This window comes from Procambarus clarkii, chromosome 75, assembly GCF_040958095.1.
Source record: "Procambarus clarkii isolate CNS0578487 chromosome 75, FALCON_Pclarkii_2.0, whole genome shotgun sequence".
Taxonomy (NCBI): domain Eukaryota; kingdom Metazoa; phylum Arthropoda; class Malacostraca; order Decapoda; family Cambaridae; genus Procambarus; species Procambarus clarkii.
In genome coordinates this window covers 20,223,907-20,245,446 of record NC_091224.1, presented here as the reverse complement: position 1 = coordinate 20,245,446, position 21,540 = coordinate 20,223,907, and the positions used below count along the sequence as shown (strand labels likewise).

The following is a 21,540-nucleotide window of genomic DNA, read 5'->3' as shown; positions in this document are numbered from 1 at the left end:
CTGCTTGAAAAAGGTCCAAAATGCATTAGTGTGGAGCTCTGTTGTTGGGTTATTGTCTCAGTGGGACATTGCGACGCAGACAACATCGCCACGAAGAGGCCCCGAGGAAGAAGCACAGGGTAGAAGAGGAGAAGAAGGAGGAGGAGGAGGACGAGGAGGAGGAAGAGGGAAGGGGGGGAGGGAGGGAAGGAAGAAAACAAAAATAGTTGAATGGAGAAACGAAATAATCAGATGAATGTATTTCAAAGACTTAAAGAATTAGTTGAAATAAGTATAGAAGTAATTGAAAGAGGTATAGAAGTTTCTAAATGTAAATAAGTCATTGAAAGAATTATAGAAGTATTTGAAAGAAGTATAAGAATAGGTTGTCGAAGAACCAAGAACGAGAGAGAGAGAGAGAGAGAGAGAGAGAGAGAGAGAGAGAGAGAGAGAGAGAGAGAGAGAGAGAGAGAGAGAGAGAGAGAGAGAGAGAGAGAGAGAGAGAGAGAGAGAGAGAGAGAGAGAGAGAGAGAGAGAGAGAGAGAGAGAGAGAGAGAGAGAGAGAGAGAGAGAGAGAGAGAGAGAGAGAGAGAGAGAGAGAGAGAGAGAGAGAGAGAGAGAGAGAGAGAGAGAGAGAGAGAGAGAGACAGACAGACAGACAGACAGACAGACAGACAGACAGACAGACAGACAGACAGACAGACAGACAGACAGACAGACAGACAGACAGACAGAAAGAGAATATGTTCATAAATGAACCATGAATTTAATGAATGCTGAAAAGCTAATACGCAGCTTAACAGGCGACCAGATAGCCTAATCACGAGGAGAGAGCAATTATCCTTATCGTGACCCCCACAACTCATGCAAAGGAACACGTGGCCCAGGAGCTGAGATCTACCATGACGAGGTAATGGACCTGCAGTGCTCCACCATCTCTACTTGACACTCTGGGATCGAACTCGGACCCTGCAGGAAGCGTCAATCGAGGACTTTCGGCGGACGGGATCGGAAGAAATAAGATGACAAAGGAAATAAGATAAAGCAGGGAGAAAGGCAGAAAGAGTAGAACCAACGAGTCAATAGGCTTTTCAACATCTTAATAGTTGAGATAAATGTTGTAGAGAGGCGACAGCACCGCTATCTTGAAAAACCATAAAATAATATACGACACGTATTTAAGAATTCCTGAAGGAGTTTTCCAGAGTAGATCTTTGTCCCTCTCGCTCGTAACGTCTACTCTACTCGCTAAATTATCCGTCGTAGCCTCGCGATATCGCAAAATCTACCCGGCAAAACTTTTTGTTGAAGTATAGTCTCGTATGAACTTGGTTGATAAGGTTTTTATCTGGTAGTCTAACCTCTCCAGGTCTCTGGATATACCCTCTTGCTGTGGGTGGATATAACCTCTTGGAGTGTGAGAGAGTATGAGTTAGTGTGAGTATGAGTATGAGTATGAGACTTTCACCCTCATATCTCTATGCTTCAGTTCCTCCATCTCAGCGCCTTTGAAATTATCTCAAGTTTTTATTAAGAAAAGTTCAAAAGCCGAGAATTGTAAATTAAGTTTTTTTTTCTCTATTGTTAAGGCTAAAGCTTTTGATGATGTGTTATTCTGTTCTCCCTCAGTGTTATTATGTTCTTTTTCCGTGATATGATGTTCTTCGTGTTAAATTGTATGTTATTGTTAGATTGTATGTTATAGAGTAGATTGTATATTTACAGCGTAGATTGTATTTTAGAGCGTAGACTGTATTTTTATAGCCTAGATTGTATTTTATAGTGTAGAATGTATTTCATAGCGTAGATTGTATATTATAGCAGAACAAAATTTAAATATATCTAGACCTAGTATAGCGCATACATGTTCTACATTAGGCTTCAGATAGCGCGAATTAGTTCAGTATTCTATAACATAATTCATCAAAACTCGTAATTATATATCTTTATATATATATATATATATATATATATATATATATATATATATATATATATATATATATAGACATGTGATGCAGAAATATAGTTGCTATATATGAACTCTGAACTGTAAATAATTGATTCAACAGCCATATAAGAAGTGAGATATTATATAATGAGGCTTTTCTCTGGCCGTGCTAAAATTTATCATTTCACTGTCAAATTTTTTCTTTACGGTCAATAATACATTCCTCAAGGCATATGTGTGTACATATGGTTTTGTATAATACCTGTATACCAACCACTCCACAGTTATAGAACAATTGATAATGCGTAATTATAGGCACATTCCTCAGAGCAGCCTAACACCAGAGGCAGAACTTAATTTTCCTGTTCTCTTTATTAAAAAAATATACAATATAAGAGTCATATATGCATCAATTTACAGTGAAAATTCTATATTACATATAGTTTATATATATCATTCTCGGTATAGGAATTAATTGACTGCTCACATCAAATGACTTTTGACGGCTGTCAAGCCTCCTCCCAGTACCTCCCTTTGATACATACACATTATATGTTCTTTATATAAATGTATGCACGTGATAGCCTGATACACACGTATATGTTTCTAATACACATATATAGACACCTGGTAGCCTCTCCCTCATACGCATGTATGCTCCTAATACACATATATACACACCTGATAGCCTCATACACGCATGTATGCTCCTAAATACATATATATACATACCTGATAGCCTCATACACGCATGTATGCTCCTAAATACATATATATACATACCTGATAGCCTCATACACGCATGTATGCTCCTAAATACACATATATACACACCTGATAGCCTCATACATGCATGCATGCTCCTAATACACATATATACACACCTGATAGCCTCATACACGCATGTTAGCTCCTAATACACATATATACACACCTGATAGCCTCATACACGCATGCATCCTCCTAATACACATATATACACGCATGCATCCTCCTAATACACATATATACACACCTGATAGCCTCATACACGCATGTATGCTCCAAATACACATATATACCCACCTGATAGCCTCATACACGCATGTATGCTGCTATATACACATATATACACACCAGGTAGCCTCATACACGCATGCATGCTCCTAATACCCATATACACACACACCTGATAGACTCATACACGCATGTATGCTCTTAATACACATATATACACACCTGATAACCTCATACACGCATGTATGCTCCTAATACATATATATACACACCTGATAGCCCCATACATGCATGCATGCTCCTAATACACATATATACACACCTGATAGCCTCATACACGCATGTTAGCTCCTAATACACATATATACACACCTGATAGCCTCATACACGCATGCATGCTCCTAATACACATATATACACACTTAATAGCCTCATACACGCATGTATGCTCCTAATACACATATATACCCATCTGACAGCCTCATACACGCATGTATGCTGCTATATACACACCTGGTAGCCTCATACACGCATGCATGCTCCTAATACACATATATACACACCTGATAGCCTCATACACGCATGTATGCTCCTAATACACATATATACTCACCTGACACATATATACACACCTGATAGCCTAATGAACGTGTGTGTCTCCAGACAGCCGTCGTTTCGGCGGGAAAAATTTGGTCAGACCCGTTGGCTTCAAATGTCACTCCGTCCAAAACTCAGCCTCCTAACCTAACCAGCCACATGCGAACCCAACCCTCCCACCTAACCCATTGATCCCGTGCCAATGGCAACGTAGACACGTGGGAATCGTTGGTATCGCCGTTGATTACCTTGATAACGTTGGTTACAGAGGCGGAAAAACGGCAGGAGACGAATAGAGTGAGAGAGAAGGAGAGGACAGGGCGCCAAACGACCCAATTAGAGGCGGGAACTGACGGCTCCGCCGACCAGAAGCTCACGAGCTGTTAACGAGGCAACATCTGTCTATCTATCTATCTCCTCCGGTCAGTAATCCTGGTCCTGTGAGTGCAAATAATCACCTTTTTAGAGACTTAGAAACTTAGAAATTAGACTATTTTTTGAACTGATGAGACGTTGTTCAGCCTATGGTCGTGAGGGCTGCTATAGGCTCGTTAAAGCGGCGGGTATCCGGGCTCAGTTCAGCGGCTGGTGGCGTCCTCAGCAACGCCCTGAACAAAGTAAGTTTAATTACTTGTTTCTTTTTATATATATCAGATTGATATGTTAAGATTTGTATAATTAGCATATTATTGGGTCTTTGTTTATGTGAACGGGCTGTTTATGAGGACTGGCTGTGTATATGAGAACTGGCTGTGTTGATGAGGACGGGCTAATATATAACTCGTTGATATATATATCTCTATATATATAGACATGTGATGCAGAAATATAGTTGCTATATGTAAACTCTGAACTGTAAACAAATGATTCAATAGCCATATAAGAAGTGAGATATTATATAATGAGGCTTTTCTCTGGCCGTACAAAATCATCATTTCACCCACCAATTTTTTACTTTACTGTCAATAATACATTCCTCAAAGCATATGTGTATACATATGGTTTTCTATAATAGCTTTTATACCAACCACTCTACAGTTATAGAACAATTGGTAATGAGTAATTATAGGCACATTCCTCAGAGCAGCCTAACACAAGAGGCAGAACTTAATTTTCCCTGTTCTCTTTATTAAAAAAATATACAATATAAGAGTCATATATATATATACATCAATTTACAATGAAAATACTATATTACGTATAGTTTATATATATCATTCTCAGTATATTATTTTGATGCATACACGTTGTATGTTCTTTATATAAACGTATGCACGTGATAGCCTCATACACGCATGTATGTTTCTTATACACATGTGTACACCTGGTAGCTTCTCCCTCATATGCATTTATGCTCGTAAATACACATATACACACCTGATAGCATACATACCTGATAGCCTCATACACGCATGTATGCTCCTAATACACATATATACACACCTGACAGCCTCATACACGCATGTATGCTCCTAATACACATATTTACACACCTGCTAGCCTCATACACGCATGTATGCCCCTAATACACATATATACACACCTGACAGCCTAATGAACGTGTGTGTCTCCACATAGTCGTCGTTTCGGCGGGAAAAATTTGGTCAGACCCGCTGGCTTCAAATGTCACTCCGTCCAAAACTCAGCCTCCTAACCTAACCAGCCACATGCGAACCCAACCCACCCACCTAACCCATTGAACCTGAGCCACTGACAACGTGGACACGTGGGAATCGTTGGTATCGCCGTTGATTACCTTGATAACGTTGGTTACAGAGGCGGAAAAACGGCAAGAGACGAATAGAGTGAGAGAGAAGGAGAGAATTAGAGGCGGGAACTGACGGCTCCGCCGACCAGAAGCTCACGAGCTGTTAACGAGGCAACATCTATCTATCTATCTCCTCCGGTCAGTAATCTTGGTCCTTTGAGTGCAAATAATCACCTTTTTAGAGACTTAGAAATTAGACTATTTTTTGTACTGATGGGACGTTGTTCAGCCTATGGTCGTGAGGGCTGCTATAGGCTCGTTCAAGCTGCGGGCATCCGGGCTCAGTTCAGCGGCTGGTGGCGTCCTCAGCAACGCCCAGCACAAAGTAAGTTTAAATTTATGAGGACGGTCTGTGTTGATGAGGACGGGCTAATATATAACTCGTAGATATATATATATATATCTATATATATAGACATGTGATGCAGAAATATAGTTGCTATATATGAACTCTGAACTGTCAACAAATTATTTGACAGCCATATAAGAAGTCATATATTATTTAATGAAGCCTTTTCTGGCCGTGCAAACTTCTCATTTCACCCACAAACTTTTTTCTTTACGGTCAATAATACATTCCTCAAAGCATATGTGTATACATATGGTTTTGTATAATACCTGTATAACAACCACTCCAGTTATAGAACAATTGATAATGCGTAATTATAGGCACATTCCTCAGAGCAGCCTAACACCAGAGGCAGAACTTAATTTTCCCTGTTCTCTTTATTAAAAAAAATATACAATATAAGAGTCATATATATATACATCAATTTACAATGAAAATACTATATTACGTATAGTTTATATATATCATTCTCGGTATAGGAATCAATTGACTGCTCACATCAAATGACTTTTGACGGCTGTCAGTCTTCCTCATTGGCTGTCAAGCCTCCTCCCAGTACCTCCCTTTGATACATACACATTATATGTTCTTTATATAAATGTATGCACGTGATAGCCTGATACACACGTATATGTTTCTAATACATATATATAAACACCTGTTAGCCTCTCCCTCATACGCATGTATGCTCCTAATACACATATATACACACCTGATAGCTCATACATGCAAGCATGCTCCTAATACACATATACACACCTGATAGCCTAATGAACGTGTGTGTCTCCAAACAGTCCTCGTTTCGGCGGGAAAAATTTGGTCAGAACCTCTGGCTTCAAATGCCACTCCGTCCAAAACCCAGCCTCCTAACCTAACCCGCCACATGCGAACCCAACCAACCCACCTAACCCATTGAACCCGAGCCACTGGCAACGTTGATACGGTAGAATCGTTGGTATCGCCGTTGATTACCTTGATAACGTTGGTTACAGAGGCGGAAAAACGGCAGGAGACGAATAGAGTGAGAGAGAAGGAGAGGACAGGGCGCCAAACGACCCAATTAGAGGCGGGAACTGACGGCTCCGCCGACCAGAAGCTCACGAGCTGTTAACGAGGCAACATCTATCTATCTATCTATCTCCTCCGGTCAGTAATCCTGGTCCTGTGAGTGCAAATAATCACCTTTTTAGAGACTTAGAAACTTAGAAATTAGACTATTTTTTGAACTGATGGGACGTTGTTCAGCCTATGGTCGTGAGGGCTGCTGTAGGCTTGTTCAAGCGGCGGGCGTCCGGGCTCAGTTCAGCGGCTGGTGGCGTCCTCATCAACGCTAAGCACAAAGTAAGTTTAATTAGTTGTTTCTTTTTATATATATCTGATTGGTATGTTAGGATTTGATATAATTAGCATATTATTGATGAGGACGGGCTGTGTTTATAACTATATATATAGACATGTGATGCAGAAATATAGTTGCTGTATGTAAACTCTGAACTGTCAACAAATGATTCAACAGCCATATAAGAAGTGAGATATTATATAATGAGGCTTTTCTCTGGCCGTACAAATTCATCATTTCACTCCCAATTTTTTTCTTTACGGTCAATAATACATTCCTCAAAGGATATGTGTATAGATATGGTTTTGTATAATACCTGTATACCAACCACTCCACAGTTATAGAACAATTGGTAATGAGTAATTATAGGCACAGTCCTCAGAGCAGCCTAACACCAGAGGCAGAACTTAATTTTCCCTGTTCTCTTTATTAAAAAATATACAATATAAGAGTCATATATATATATACATCAATTTACAATGAAATACTATGTTACGTATAATTTATATATATCATTCTCAGTATATTATTTTGATGCATACACGTTGTATGTTCTTTATATAAACGTATGCACGTGATAGCCTCATACGCACGTGTATGTTTCTAATACAGATATATACACACCTGCTAGCCTCATACACGCATGTGTGCTGCTAATACACATATATACACACCTGATACACACACGCATGCTCCTAATACACATATATACACACCTGATAGCCTTATGAACGTGTGTGTCTCCAGACAGTCGTCGTTTCGGCGGGAAAAATTTGGTCAGACCCGCTGGCTTCAAATGCCACTCCGTCCAAAACTCAGCCTCCTAACCTAACCAGCCACATGCGAACCCAACCCACCCACCTAACCCATTGAACCCGAGCCACTGGCAACGTAGACACGTGGGAATCGTTGGTATCGCCGTTGATTACCTTGATAACGTTGGTTACAGAGGCGGAAAAACTGCAGGAGACGAATAGAGTGAGAGAGAAGGAAAGGACAGGGCGCAAAACGACCCAGTTAGAGGCGGGAACTGACGGCTCCGCCGACCAGAAGCTCACGAGCTGTTAACGAGGCAACATCTATCTATCTATCTATCTCCTCCGGTCAGTAATCTTGGTCCTTTGAGTGCAAATAATCACCTTTTTAGATACTTAGAAATTAGACTATTTTTTGTACTGATGGGACGTTGTTCAGCCTATGGTCGTGAGGGCTGCTATAGGCTCGTTAAAGCGGCGGGCATCCGGGCTCAGTTCAGCGGCTGGTGGCGTCCTCAGCAACGCCCAGCACAAAGTAAGTTTAATTAGTTGTTTCTTTTTATATATATCTGATTGGTATGTTAGGATTTGATATAATTAGCATATTATTGATGAGGACGGGCTGTGTTGATGAGGATGGTCTGTGTTGATGAGGACGGGCTGTGTTGATGAGGACGGGCTGTGTTGATGAGGATGGTCCGTGTTGATGAGGACGGGCTGTGTTGATGAGGACGGGCTAGTGTTGATGAGGACGGGCTGTGTTGATGAGGACGGGCTGTGTTGATGAGGAGGGCTGTGTTGATGAGGATGGTCCATGTTGATGAGGACGGTCTGTGTTGATGAGGACGGTCTGTGTTGATGAGGACGGGCTGGTGTTGATGAGGACGGGCTGTGTTGATGAGGACGGGCTGTGTTGATGAGGACGGGCTGTGTTGATGAGGACGGGCTGTGTTGATGAGGATGGTCCGTGTTGATGAGGACGGGCTGTGTTGAGGACGGTCTGTGTTGATGAGGACGGTCTGTGTTGATTAGGACGGTCTGTGTTGATGAGGACGGTCTGTGTTGATGAGGACGGTCTGTGTTGATGAGGACGGGCTGTGTTGATGAGGACGAGCTATGTTGATGAGGACGGGCTGTGTTGATGTGGACGGTCTGTGTTGATGAGGACGGGCTAATATATAACTCGTAGATATATATATATATATCTATATATATAGACATGTGATGCAGAAATATAGTTGCTATATATGAACTCTGAACTGTCAACAAATTATTTGACAGCCATATAAGAAGTCATATATTATTTAATGAAGCCTTTTCTGGCCGTGCAAACTTCTCATTTCACCCACAAACTTTTTTCTTTACGGTCAATAATACATTCCTCAAAGCATATGTGTATACATATGGTTTTGTATAATACCTGTATAACAACCACTCCAGTTATAGAACAATTGATAATGCGTAATTATAGGCACATTCCTCAGAGCAGCCTAACACCAGAGGCAGAACTTAATTTTCCCTGTTCTCTTTATTAAAAAAAATATACAATATAAGAGTCATATATATATACATCAATTTACAATGAAAATACTATATTACGTATAGTTTATATATATCATTCTCGGTATAGGAATCAATTGACTGCTCACATCAAATGACTTTTGACGGCTGTCAGTCTTCCTCATTGGCTGTCAAGCCTCCTCCCAGTACCTCCCTTTGATACATACACATTATATGTTCTTTATATAAATGTATGCACGTGATAGCCTGATACACACGTATATGTTTCTAATACATATATATAAACACCTGTTAGCCTCTCCCTCATACGCATGTATGCTCCTAATACACATATATACACACCTGATAGCTCATACATGCAAGCATGCTCCTAATACACATATATACACACCTGATAGCCTAATGAACGTGTGTGTCTCCAAACAGTCCTCGTTTCGGCGGGAAAAATTTGGTCAGAACCTCTGGCTTCAAATGCCACTCCGTCCAAAACCCAGCCTCCTAACCTAACCCGCCACATGCGAACCCAACCAACCCACCTAACCCATTGAACCCGAGCCACTGGCAACGTTGATACGGTATACCAACCACTCCACAGTTATAGAACAATTGGTAATGAGTAATTATAGGCACATTCCTCAGAGCAGCCTAACACTAGAGGCAGAACTTAATTTTCCCTGTTCTCTTTATTAAAACAAAATATACAATATAAGAGTCATATATTCATAAATTTACAATGAAAATACTATATTACGTATAGTTTATATATATATCATTCTCAATATAGGAATCAATTGACTCCCTCATACGCATGTATGCTCCTAATACACACATATATATACACCTGGTAGCCTCATACACGCATGTATGCTTCTAATACACATATATACACACCTGGTAGCCTCATACACGCATGTATGCTTCTAATACACATATATACACACCTAATAGCCTCATACACGCATGTATGCTTCTAATACACATATATACACACCTGATAGCCTAATGAACGTGTGTGTCTCCACATAGTCGTCGTTTCGGCTGGAAAAATTTGGTCAGAACCTCTGGCTTCAAATGTCACTCCGTCCAAAACCCAGCCTCCTAACCTAACTAGCCACATGCGAACCCAACCCTCCCACCTAACCCATTGATCCCGTGCCACTGGCAACGTAGACACGTGGGAATCGTTGGTATCGCCGTTGATTACCTTGATAACGTTGGTTACAGAGGCGAAAAAACGGCAGGAGACGAATAGAGTGAGAGAGAAGGCGAGGACAGGGCGCCAAACGACCCAATTAGAGGCGGGAACTGACGGCTCCGCCGACCAGAAGCTCACGAGCTGTTAACGAGGCAACATCTATTTATCTATCTCCTCCGGTCAGTAATCTTGGTCCTGTGAGTGCATATAATCACCTTTTTAGAGACTTAGAAACTTAGAAATTAGACTTTTTTTTTAACTGATGGGACGTTGTTCAGCCTATGGTCGTGAGGGCTGCTATAGGCTCGTTCAATCGGCGGGCATCCGGGCTCAGTTCAGCGGCTGGTGGCGTCCTCAGCAACGCCCTGAACAAGGTAAGTTTAATTAGTTGTTTCTTTTTATATATATCTGATTGGTATGTTAGGATTTGATATAATTAGCATATTATTTGGTCTGTGTTTATGAGAACTGGCTATGTTTATGAGGACGGGCTATGTTTATGAGGACGGGCTGTGTTTATGAGGACTGACTATGTTTATGAGGACGGGCTGTGTTTATAAGGACGGGCTATGTTTTTGAGGACTGGTTATGTTTATGAGGACGGGCTGTGTTTATAAGGACGGGCTATGTTTATGAGGACTGGCCATGTTTATGAGGACGGGCTATGTTTATGAGGACGGGCTGTGTTTATGAGGACTGACTATGTTTATGAGGACGGGCTGTGTTTATAAGGACGGGCTATGTTTTTGAGGACTGGTTATGTTTATGAGGACGGGCTGTGTTTATGAGAACTGGCCATGTTTATGAGGACTGGCCATGTTTATGAGGACGGGCTGTGTTTATGAGGACTGACTATGTTTATGAGGACGGGCTGTGTTTATGAGAACTGGCTATGTTTATGAGGACTGGCTATGTTTATGAGAACTGGCCATGTTTATGAGGACGGGCTATGTTTATGAGGACTGGCTATGTTTATGAGGACGGGCTGTGTTTATGAGAACTGGCCATGTTTATGAGGACGGGCTTTGTTTATGAGGACTGGCTATGTTTATGAGGACGGGCTGTGTTTATGAGAACTGGCCATGTTTATGAGGACGGGCTATGTTTATGAGGACTGGCTATGTTTATGAGGACGGGCTGTGTTTATGAGAACTGGCTATGTTTATGAGGACGGGCTATGTTTATGAGGACCGGCTATGTTTATGAGGACGGGCTGTGTTTATGAGAACTGGCCATGTTTATGAGGACTGTATGTTTATGAGGACGAGCAGTGTTTATGATAACTGGCCATGTTTATGAGGACTGTCTATGTTTATGAGGACGGGCAATGTTTATGAGGACGGTCTGTGTTGATGAGGACTGGCTATGTTTATGAGGAGGGCTATGTTTATGAGGACTGGCTATGTTTATGAGGACGGGCTGTGTTAATGAGAACTGGCTATGTTTATGAGGACGGGCTATATTTATGAGGACTGGCAGTGTTTATGAGAACTGGCTATGTTTATGAGGACGGGCTTTGTTAATGAGGACGGGCTGTGTTTATGAGGACGGGCTTTGTTTATGAGGACGGGCTGTGTTTATGAGAACTGGCTATGTTTATGAGGACGGGCTGTGTTTATGAGAACTGGCAATGTTTATGATTACGGGTAGTGTTTATGAGAACTGGCAATGTTTATGATTACGGGCAGTGTTTATGAGAACTGGCTATGTTTATGAGGACGGGCTTTGTTTATGAGAACTGGCTATGTTTATGAGGACGGGCTTTGTTTATGAGAACTGGCTATGTTAATGAGAACTGGCAATGTTTATGATTACGGGCAGTGTTTATGAGAACTGGCAATGTTTATGATTACGGGCAGTGTTTATGAGAACTGGCTATGTTTATGATTACGGGCAGTGTTTATGAGAACTGGCTATGTTTATGAGGACGGGCTTTGTTTATGAGAACTGGCTATGTTTATGAGGACGGGCTATGTTTATGAGGACGGGCTGTGTTTATGAGAACTGGCTGTTTATGAGGATGGGCTTTGTTTATGAGAACTGGCTATGTTTATGAGGACGGGCTATGTTTATGAGGACGGGCTGTGTTTATGAGAACTGGCTATGTTTATGAGGACGGGCTGTGTTTATGAGAACTGGCTATGTTTATGAGGACGGGCTATGTTTATGAGAACTGGCTATGTTTATGAGGACTGGCTATGTTTATGAGGACTGGCTATGTTTATGAGGACGGGCTGTGTTTATGAGAACTGGCAATGTTTATGTGGACTGGCTATGTTTATGAGGACTGGCTATGTTTATGTGGACTGGCTATGTTTATGAGGACGGGCTGTGTTTATGAGAACTGGCAATGTTTATGAGGACTGGCTATGTTTATGAGGACGGGGTATGTTTATGAGGAGAGGCAGTGTTTATGAGAACTGGCAATGTTTATGAAGACGGGCTGTGTTTATGAGAACTGGCAATGTTTATGAGGACTGGCTATGTTTATGAGGACGGGGTATGTTTATGAGGACAGGCAGTGTTTATGAGAACTGGCAATGTTTATGAAGACGGGCTGTGTTTATGATAACTGGCCATGTTTATGAGGACTGGCTATGTTTATGAGGACTGGCTATGCTTATGAGGACGGGCTGCGTTTATGAGAACTGGCCATGTTTATGAGGACTGGCTATGTTTATGAGGACGGGCAGTGTTTATGAGAACTGGCAATGTTTATGAGGACGGGCTGTGTTTATGGGAACTGGCCATGTTTATGAGGACTGGCTATGTTTATGAGGACGGGCTGTGTATATGAGAACTGGCCATGTTTATGAGGACGGGCTGTGTTTATGAGGACGGGCAGTGTTTATGAGGACTGGCTATGTTTATGAGGACGGACTGTGTTTATGAGGACTGGCTATGTTTATGAGGACGGCAGTGTTTATGGGGACGGGCTGTGTTATGAGAACTGGCTATGTTTATGAGGACTGGCTATGTTTATGAGGACGGGCTATGTTTATGAGGACGGCAGCGTTTATGAGGACGGGCTGTGTTATGAGAACTGGCTATGTTTATGAGGACTGGCTATGTTTATGAGGACGGGCTGTGTTTATGAGGACTGGCCATGTTTATGGAAACTGGCTATGTTTATGAGGACGGCCTGTGTTTATGAGGACTGGCTATGTTTATGAGGACTGGCTATGTTTATGAGGACGGGCTGTGTGTTGATGAGGACTGGCTATGTTTATGTGGACGGGCTGTGTTTATGAGGTCTGGCCATGTTTAAGAGGTCTGGCTATGTTTATGAGGACGGTTTGTGTTGATGAGGACGGGCTAATATATAACTCGTAGTAGTATGTCTCTCTCTCTCTCTCTATAGACATGTGATGCAGAAATATAGTTGCTATATATGAACTCTGAACTGTAAACAAATGATTCAACAGCCATATAAGAAGTGAGATATTATATAATGAGGCTTTTCTCTGGCCGTACAAATTTATCATTTCACTCCCAAATTTTTTCTTTACGGTCAATAATACATTTCTCAAAGGATATGTGTATAGATATGGTTTTGTATAATACCTGTATACCAACCACTCCACAGTTATAGAACAATTGGTAATGAGTAATTATCGGCACAGTCCTCAGAGCAGCCTAACACAAGAGGCAGAACTTAATTTTCCCTGTTCTCTTTATTAAAAAAATATACAATATAAGAGTCATATATATATATACATCAATTTACAATGAAAATACTATGTTACGTATAGTTTATATATATCATTCTCAGTATATTATTTTGATGCATACACGTTGTATGTTCTTTATATAAACGTATGCACGTGATAGCCTCATACGCACGTGTATGTTTCTAATACAGATATATACACACCTGATAGCCCCATACACGCATGTATGCTCCTAATACATATATACACACCTGATAGCCTCATACACGCATGCATGCTTCTAATACACATATATACACACTTGATAGCCTTATACACGCATGTATGCTCCTAATACACATATATACACACCTGATAGCCTCATACATGCATGTATGCTCCTAATACACATATATACACAACTGATAGCCTCATTCACGCATGTATGCTCCTAATACACATATATACACACCTGATAGCCTCATGCACGCATGTATGCTCCTAATACACATATATACACACCTGATAGCCTAATGAACGTCTGTGTCTCAACATAGTCGTCATTTCGGCGGGAAAAATTTGGTCAGTACCGCTGGCTTCAAATGCCACTCCGTCCAAAACTCAGCCTCCTAACCTAACCAGCCACATGCGAACCCAACCCACCCACCTAACCCATTGAACCCGAGCCACTGGCAACGTAGACACGTGGGAATCGTTGGTATCGCCGTTGATTACCTTGATAACGTTGGTTACAGAGGCGGAAAAACGGCAGGAGACGAATAGAGTGAGAAAGAAGGAGAGGATAGGGCGCCAAACGACCCAATTAGAGGCGGGAACTGACGGCTCCGCCGACCAGAAGCTCACGAGCTGTTAACGAGGCAACATCTATCTATCTCCTCCGGTCAGTAATCTTGGTCCTTTGAGTGCAAATAATCACCTTTTTAGAGACTTAGAAATTAGATTTTTTTTTGTACTGATGGGACGTTGTTCAGCCTATGGTCGTGAGGGCTGCTATAGGCTCGTTCAAGCGGCGGGCATCCGGGCTCAGTTCAGCGGCTGGTGGCGTCCTCAGCAACGCCCAGCACAAAGTAAGTTTAATTAGTTGTTTCTTTTTATATATATCTGATTGGTATGTTAGGATTTGATATAATTAGCATATTATTGATGAGGACGGGCTGTGTTGATGAGGACGGGCTGTGTTGATGAGGACGGGCTGTGTTGATGAGGATGGTCTGTGTTGATGAGGACGGGCTGTGTTGATGAGGACGGGCTGTGTTGATGAGGATGGTCCGTGTTGATGAGGACGGGCTGTGTTGATGAGGACGGGCTAGTGTTGATGAGGACGGGCTGTGTTGATGAGGACGGGCTGTGTTGATGAGAAGGGCTGTGTTGATGAGGATGGTCCATGTTGATGAGGACGGTCTGTGTTGATGAGGACGGTCTGTGTTGATGAGGACGGGCTAGTGTTGATGAGGACGGGCTGTGTTGATGAGGACGGGCTGTGTTGATGAGGACGGGCTGTGTTGATGAGGACGGGCTGTGTTGATGAGGACGGGCTGTGTTGATGAGGACGGGCTGTGTTGATGAGGATGGTCCGTGTTGATGAGGACGGGCTGTGTTGAGGACGGTCTGTGTTGATGAGGACGGTCTGTGTTGATGAGGACGGTCAGTGTTGATGAGGACGGGCTGTGTTGATGTGGACGGTCTGTGTTGATGAGGACGGGCTAATATATAACTCGTAGTTATATATCTCTATATATATAGACATGTGATGCAGAAATATAGTTGCTATATATAGACTTTGAACTGTCAACAAATGATTTAACAGCCATATAAGAAGTCATGTATAATGAGGCTTTTCTCTGGCCGTACAAATTCATCATTTCACCCACAATTTTTTTCTTTACGTTCAATAATACATTCCTCAAAGCATATGTGTATAGGTATGGTTTTGTATAATACCTGTATACCAACCACTCCACAGTTATAGAACAATTGGTAATGAGTAATTATCGGCACAGTCCTCAGAGCAGCCTAACACAAGAGGCAGAACTTAATTTTCCCTGTTCTCTTTATTAAAAAATATACAATATAAGAGTCATATATTTTGATGCATACACGTTGTATGTTCTATATATAAACGTATGCACGTGATAGCCTCATACACGCATGTATGTTTCTTATACACATGTGTACACCTGGTAGCTTCTCCCTCATATGCATTTATGCTCGTAAATACACATATACACACCTGATAGCATACATACCTGATAGCCTCATACACGCATGTATGCTCCTAATACACATATATACACACCTGACAGCCTCATACACGCATGTATGCTCCTAATACACATATTTACACACCTGACACATATATACTCACCTGACATATATACACACCTGACAGCCTAATGGACGTGTGTGTCTCCAGACAGCCGTCGTTTCGGCGGGAAAAATTTGGTCAGACCCGCTGGGTTCAAATGCCACTCCGTCCAAAACCCAGCCTCCTAACCTAACCAGCCACATGCGAACCCAACCCACCCACGTAACCCAGTGATCCCGAGCCACTGGCAACATGGACACGTGGGAATCGTTGGTATCGCCGTTGATTACCTTGATAACGTTGGTTACAGAGGCGGAAAAACGGCAGGAGACGAATAGAGTGAGAGAGAAGGAGAGGACGGCGCCAAACGACCCAATTAGAGGCGGGAACTGACGGCTCCGCCGACCAGAAGCTCACGAGCTGTTAACGAGGCAACATCTATCTATCTATCTCCTCCGGTCAGTAATCCTGGTCCTGTGAGTGCAAATAATCACCTTTTTAGAGACTTAGAAACTTAGAAATTAGACTATTTTTTGAACTGATGGGACGTTGTTCTCACCAGCCTATGGTCGTGAAGGCTGCAAGGTTCGTTCAAGCGGCGGGCGTCCGGGCTCAGTTCAGCGGCTGGTGGCGTCCTCAGCAACGCCCAGCACAAAGTAAGTTTAATTAGTTGTTTCTTTATTTTGTATATCTGATTGGTATGTTAGGATTTGATAATTAGCATATTATTGATAAGGACTGGCCATATTTATGAGAACTGGCTATGTTTATGAGGACGGGCTATGTTTATGAGAACTGGCTATGTTTATGAGGACGGGCTATGTTTATGAGAACTGGCTATGTTTATGAGGACGGGCTATGTTTATGAGAACTGGCTATGTTTATGAGGACGGGCTATGTTTATGACTGGCTATGTTTATGAGGACGGGCTATGTTTATGAGGACTGGCTATGTTTATGAGGACTGGATGTGTTTATGAGGACTGGCCATGTTTATAAGGACGGGCTATGTTTATGAGGACGGGCTATGTTCATGAGGACGGGCTATGTTTATGAGGACGGGCTATGTTCATGAGGACGGGCTATGTTTATAAGGACGGGCTATGTTTATAAGGACTGGATGTGTTTATGAGGACGGGCTATGTTTATAAGGACGGGCTATGTTTATAAAGACGGGCTATGTTTATAAGGACGGGCTATGTTTATGAGGACGGGCTATGTTTATGAGGACGGGCTATGTTTATGACTGGCTATGTTTATAAGGACGGGCTATGTTTATAAGGACGGGCTATGTTTATAAGGACGGGCTATGTTTATGAGGACGGGCTATGTTTATAAGGACGGGCTATGTTTATGAGGACGGGCTATGTTCATGAGGACGGGCTATGTTTATAAGGACGGGCTATGTTTATAAGGACTGGATGTGTTTATGAGGACGGGCTATGTTCATGAGGACGGGCTATGTTTATGAGGACGGGCTATGTTCATGAGGACGGGCTATGTTTATGAGGACGGGCTATGTTTATGAGGACTGGCTATGTTTATGAGGACTGGATGTGTTTATGAGGACTGGCCATGTTTATAAGGACGGGCTATGTTTATGAGGACGGGCTATGTTCATGAGGACGGGCTATGTTTATAAGGACGGGCTATGTTTATGAGGACGGGCTATGTTCATGAGGACGGGCTATGTTTATGAGGACGGGCTATGTTCATGAGGACGGGCTATGTTTATGAGGACGGGCTATGTTTATAAGGACGGGCTATGTTTATAAGGACGGGCTATGTTTATAAGGACTGGATGTGTTTATGAGGACTGGCCATGTTTATAAGGACGGGCTATGTTTATGAGGACGGGCTATGTTTATGAGGACTGGCTATGTTTATGAGGACTGGATGTGTTTATGAGGACTGGCCATGTTTATAAGGACGGGCTATGTTTGAGGACGGGCTATGTTTATGAGGACTGGCTATGTTTATGAGGACTGGATGTGTTTATGAGGACTGGCCATGTTTATAAGGACGGGCTATGTTTATGAGGACGGGCTATGTTCATGAGGACGGGCTATGTTTATGAGGACGGGCTATGTTCATGAGGACGGGCTGTGCTTATAAGGACGGGCTATGTTTATGAGGACGGGCTATGTTCATGAGGACGGGCTATGTTTATGAGGACGGGCTATGTTCATGAGGACGGGCTATGTTTATGAGGACGGGCTATGTTTATAAGGACGGGCTATGTTTATAAGGACGGGCTATGTTCATGAGGACGGGCTATGTTTATGAGGACTGGCCATGTTTATGAGCACTGGCCATGTTTATGACTGGCTATGTTTATGAGGACGGGCCATGTTTATGAGGACAGGCCGTGTTGTGTGAAACAAATTCAAATTCAAATGTTTTGAACATAAACACACAAACGTTATTGTCCTTATCAAAGTTGTCTAATTAACAAACAAGCAGTTCAGGGTTTACTCTCACAGTGTAGTAGTCTGCGATATATATATATATATATATATATATATATATATATATATATATATATATATATATATATATATATATATATATATATATATATATATATATATATATATATATATACATATATACATATCAATGATTCTAGCGCTAGGCTTCTCCATTTTCATTACATATTTCTTCACATGCGAAGGAATTAGTTGAAATATTATATATTATTCTCTACCCCACCCACCCCCCACACCCCCTTATACCCCCACACCACACCACCCCCCACACCCCCTGCACCACTCCCCCAATATCATACAGTACCCCCCTTACAAACCTTTCATCTTGACAAACACAAATGCGTCTCACTCTTGCATAGAAAGCAGTAATACCAGAGCATTGTTGAACCATCGTGCCGTCCAACAAGGGTGAGGTTCAAATGATGATTCCAAGCTGGAATGTGCCATTTCACCCGGCAGCTTAATAAAGCAAATTAGAATAGGTTAATGTGAGGAATTAATCCCGAGTAATGATTTTGTTCTATTGCGACGAGCATAAGTATATATATAGATAGATAGATTGATATTCATCTATTTGTTCAGATCTATTTTATACGCTCTTATTTGTGTCTGCAGGATCGAATGTTAGCTCTTGGACCCCGCCTTTCTAGCTTCCTTGTTGTTTAAAAGCAATGATTCATAGCCTATTCCACTGTCATATCTAATTTTAAAATTTACGAATGGATTTTGTTGCTACAACCTACTCATTTAGCTCGTTCCAATTTCCCCCTCTGCTCTTGCGCTAAATAGAACCTTCCTGTGTGACTCATCTAGTCTACTCATCATTTGACAGTCTTGACTCATCATGACTAAAGTAAAATCTCTATGACTCATCTGAGTCTCATACTCATGCCCTGTTGAGCTACTGGTGTTCATTGTATATATTTCGTGGGCTGACCTAGTGTGTACTCACCCGTTTGTGCTTGCGGGGGTTGAGCTCTGGCTCTTTGGTCCCGCCTCTCAACTATCACACAACTGTGTGTGTGTGTCTGTGTATATGTGGAGTATCACAGTACATTTTCGTATGCCTCATTTAGGCCTACAAGTATTCATCACAAAATTCATTTCTGCGTTTCGCTGTCATTTCAACTACTCTCCCCCCTCCCCCCCCCTCCCATAGTCCTTGACGCGCCTGTCTAACGACAGAACATTCCCCCCTCCCCCCCCCACCGTCCACAATTCCCCAACTGTCAATCTAAGACGAAGGGAAGAGCCATCTGCGTGACACTAACGATCTAACGAGATCGTTAGGAGCCACGCTCGTTCCACACCATCACGGCAAACTTGAGTCGTAAGGCTAATTGCCACCCGAGTCGTTTCCGAAATTGCCATGAAACCAAACGCTGCCTCACGGATTTACCTTTTTTTTTTGAGATGGTGAGTAGATGAATATGTAGATGATGGTGAGATGGTGAGTAGATGAATATGTAGATGATGGTGAGTAGATGAATATGTAGATGATGGTGAAATGGTGAGTAGATGAATATGTAGATGATGGTGAGATGGTGAGTAGATGAATATGGCAACAGGGGGAAAAAAAAATCTTCGTTATCTTCGCGTTTATTTGTGTTTCTCTTCTCTTCTGTTTCTGTCCGTCTGTTTCTTAATTATTGGTTTATACCTGTGGCGGTTATTTAGGCTTTTAAGACTAAAGCAGGAAGGAAACTCTTGGTGATAGACAATCCAATCAAACGATAGACAGTCATGGACACGATAGACAATCATGGACACGATAGACAATCATGGACACGATAGACAATTATGGAAACGATAAACAATCCAATCAAACGATAGACAATCCAATCAAACGATAGACAATCAATGAAAACTTTAGACAATGCATAGATGGATCCAGCAAACTATTATGACAGCGCTACGAAGCCCTACAACAGTGGACAATTTAGCGAAAAACAAATTTCATATAAGAAGAAAATATTGGCACTAACGAAAGAAGAAAGAAGAAAGAAGGAGAAGAAAGAAGAAGTGGAATGAAAGTTAAAGAGAGAAATAGAAAATTGAACGAAGAGAAAAGTGTCAAAACAAATTATAGATAATAGAACGAACAGATAAAAGAAAAAAACGAGAATTAAGGATAGAATGACGAACGGAAGACAGCAAAGAATAAGAAACTAAGAATGTAAAGAGTGAAAAGCAAGAACAGGGGGGGGGGGGAAGGAATATGAAAGAACCGGTTGAAAGGGTTAAAAAAAGGGGTCTCGAACCGGAACAGGCAAATACCCATTTAATAGCGAAAGTCAGTATGCGACTTACCAATCCAGGTTAGGCCAAAGTGGGGCTAGGCCAGGGGGCTAGGCCACTAGTAAGATCCCCCGGATTAATCCAGGGATAGGTTCACTGGTTAGACCAGGATTTAGAGTGGAAGGTGTCAAATCCAGATATTGCAAGGACTTGCATGATAAGTATATAGGCCTAATGTGCAAACTTGCAATGATACGGAGGCACAAAATCAACATTCCGTTGTTGATAACTTACAAAAAAACTAGTTTCTTATGTAAATTTTTCATTCTCACTTCCAAATAAATGTTAAGACGTTGATATTAACATTTCAGAAAATATTTAATACAGT

General features: G+C 41.7%; 1 long non-coding RNA gene across 3 annotated transcripts in view; it reads left to right on the top strand.

Moving 5' to 3' along the window:
• The first annotated feature begins 5,310 nt into the window (after positions 1 to 5,310).
• Positions 5,311 to 21,540, top strand: part of LOC138356884 (uncharacterized) — a 229,451-nt gene continuing 213,221 nt past the window's right edge. For 2 of the 3 annotated variants that reach the window (XR_011224674.1, XR_011224672.1), the window contains exons 1-8: positions 5,312 to 5,429; positions 5,521 to 5,616; positions 6,633 to 6,786; positions 7,929 to 8,082; positions 10,480 to 10,629; positions 14,856 to 15,001; positions 16,737 to 16,884; positions 16,989 to 17,082. This is a non-coding gene — a long non-coding RNA (uncharacterized lncRNA). Of the gene's footprint in view, positions 5,430 to 5,520; positions 5,617 to 6,632; positions 6,787 to 7,928; positions 8,083 to 10,479; positions 10,630 to 14,855; positions 15,002 to 16,736; positions 16,885 to 16,988; positions 17,083 to 21,540 lie in introns of all 3 variants that reach the window. The other variant, XR_011224673.1, reaches the window with a different exon arrangement.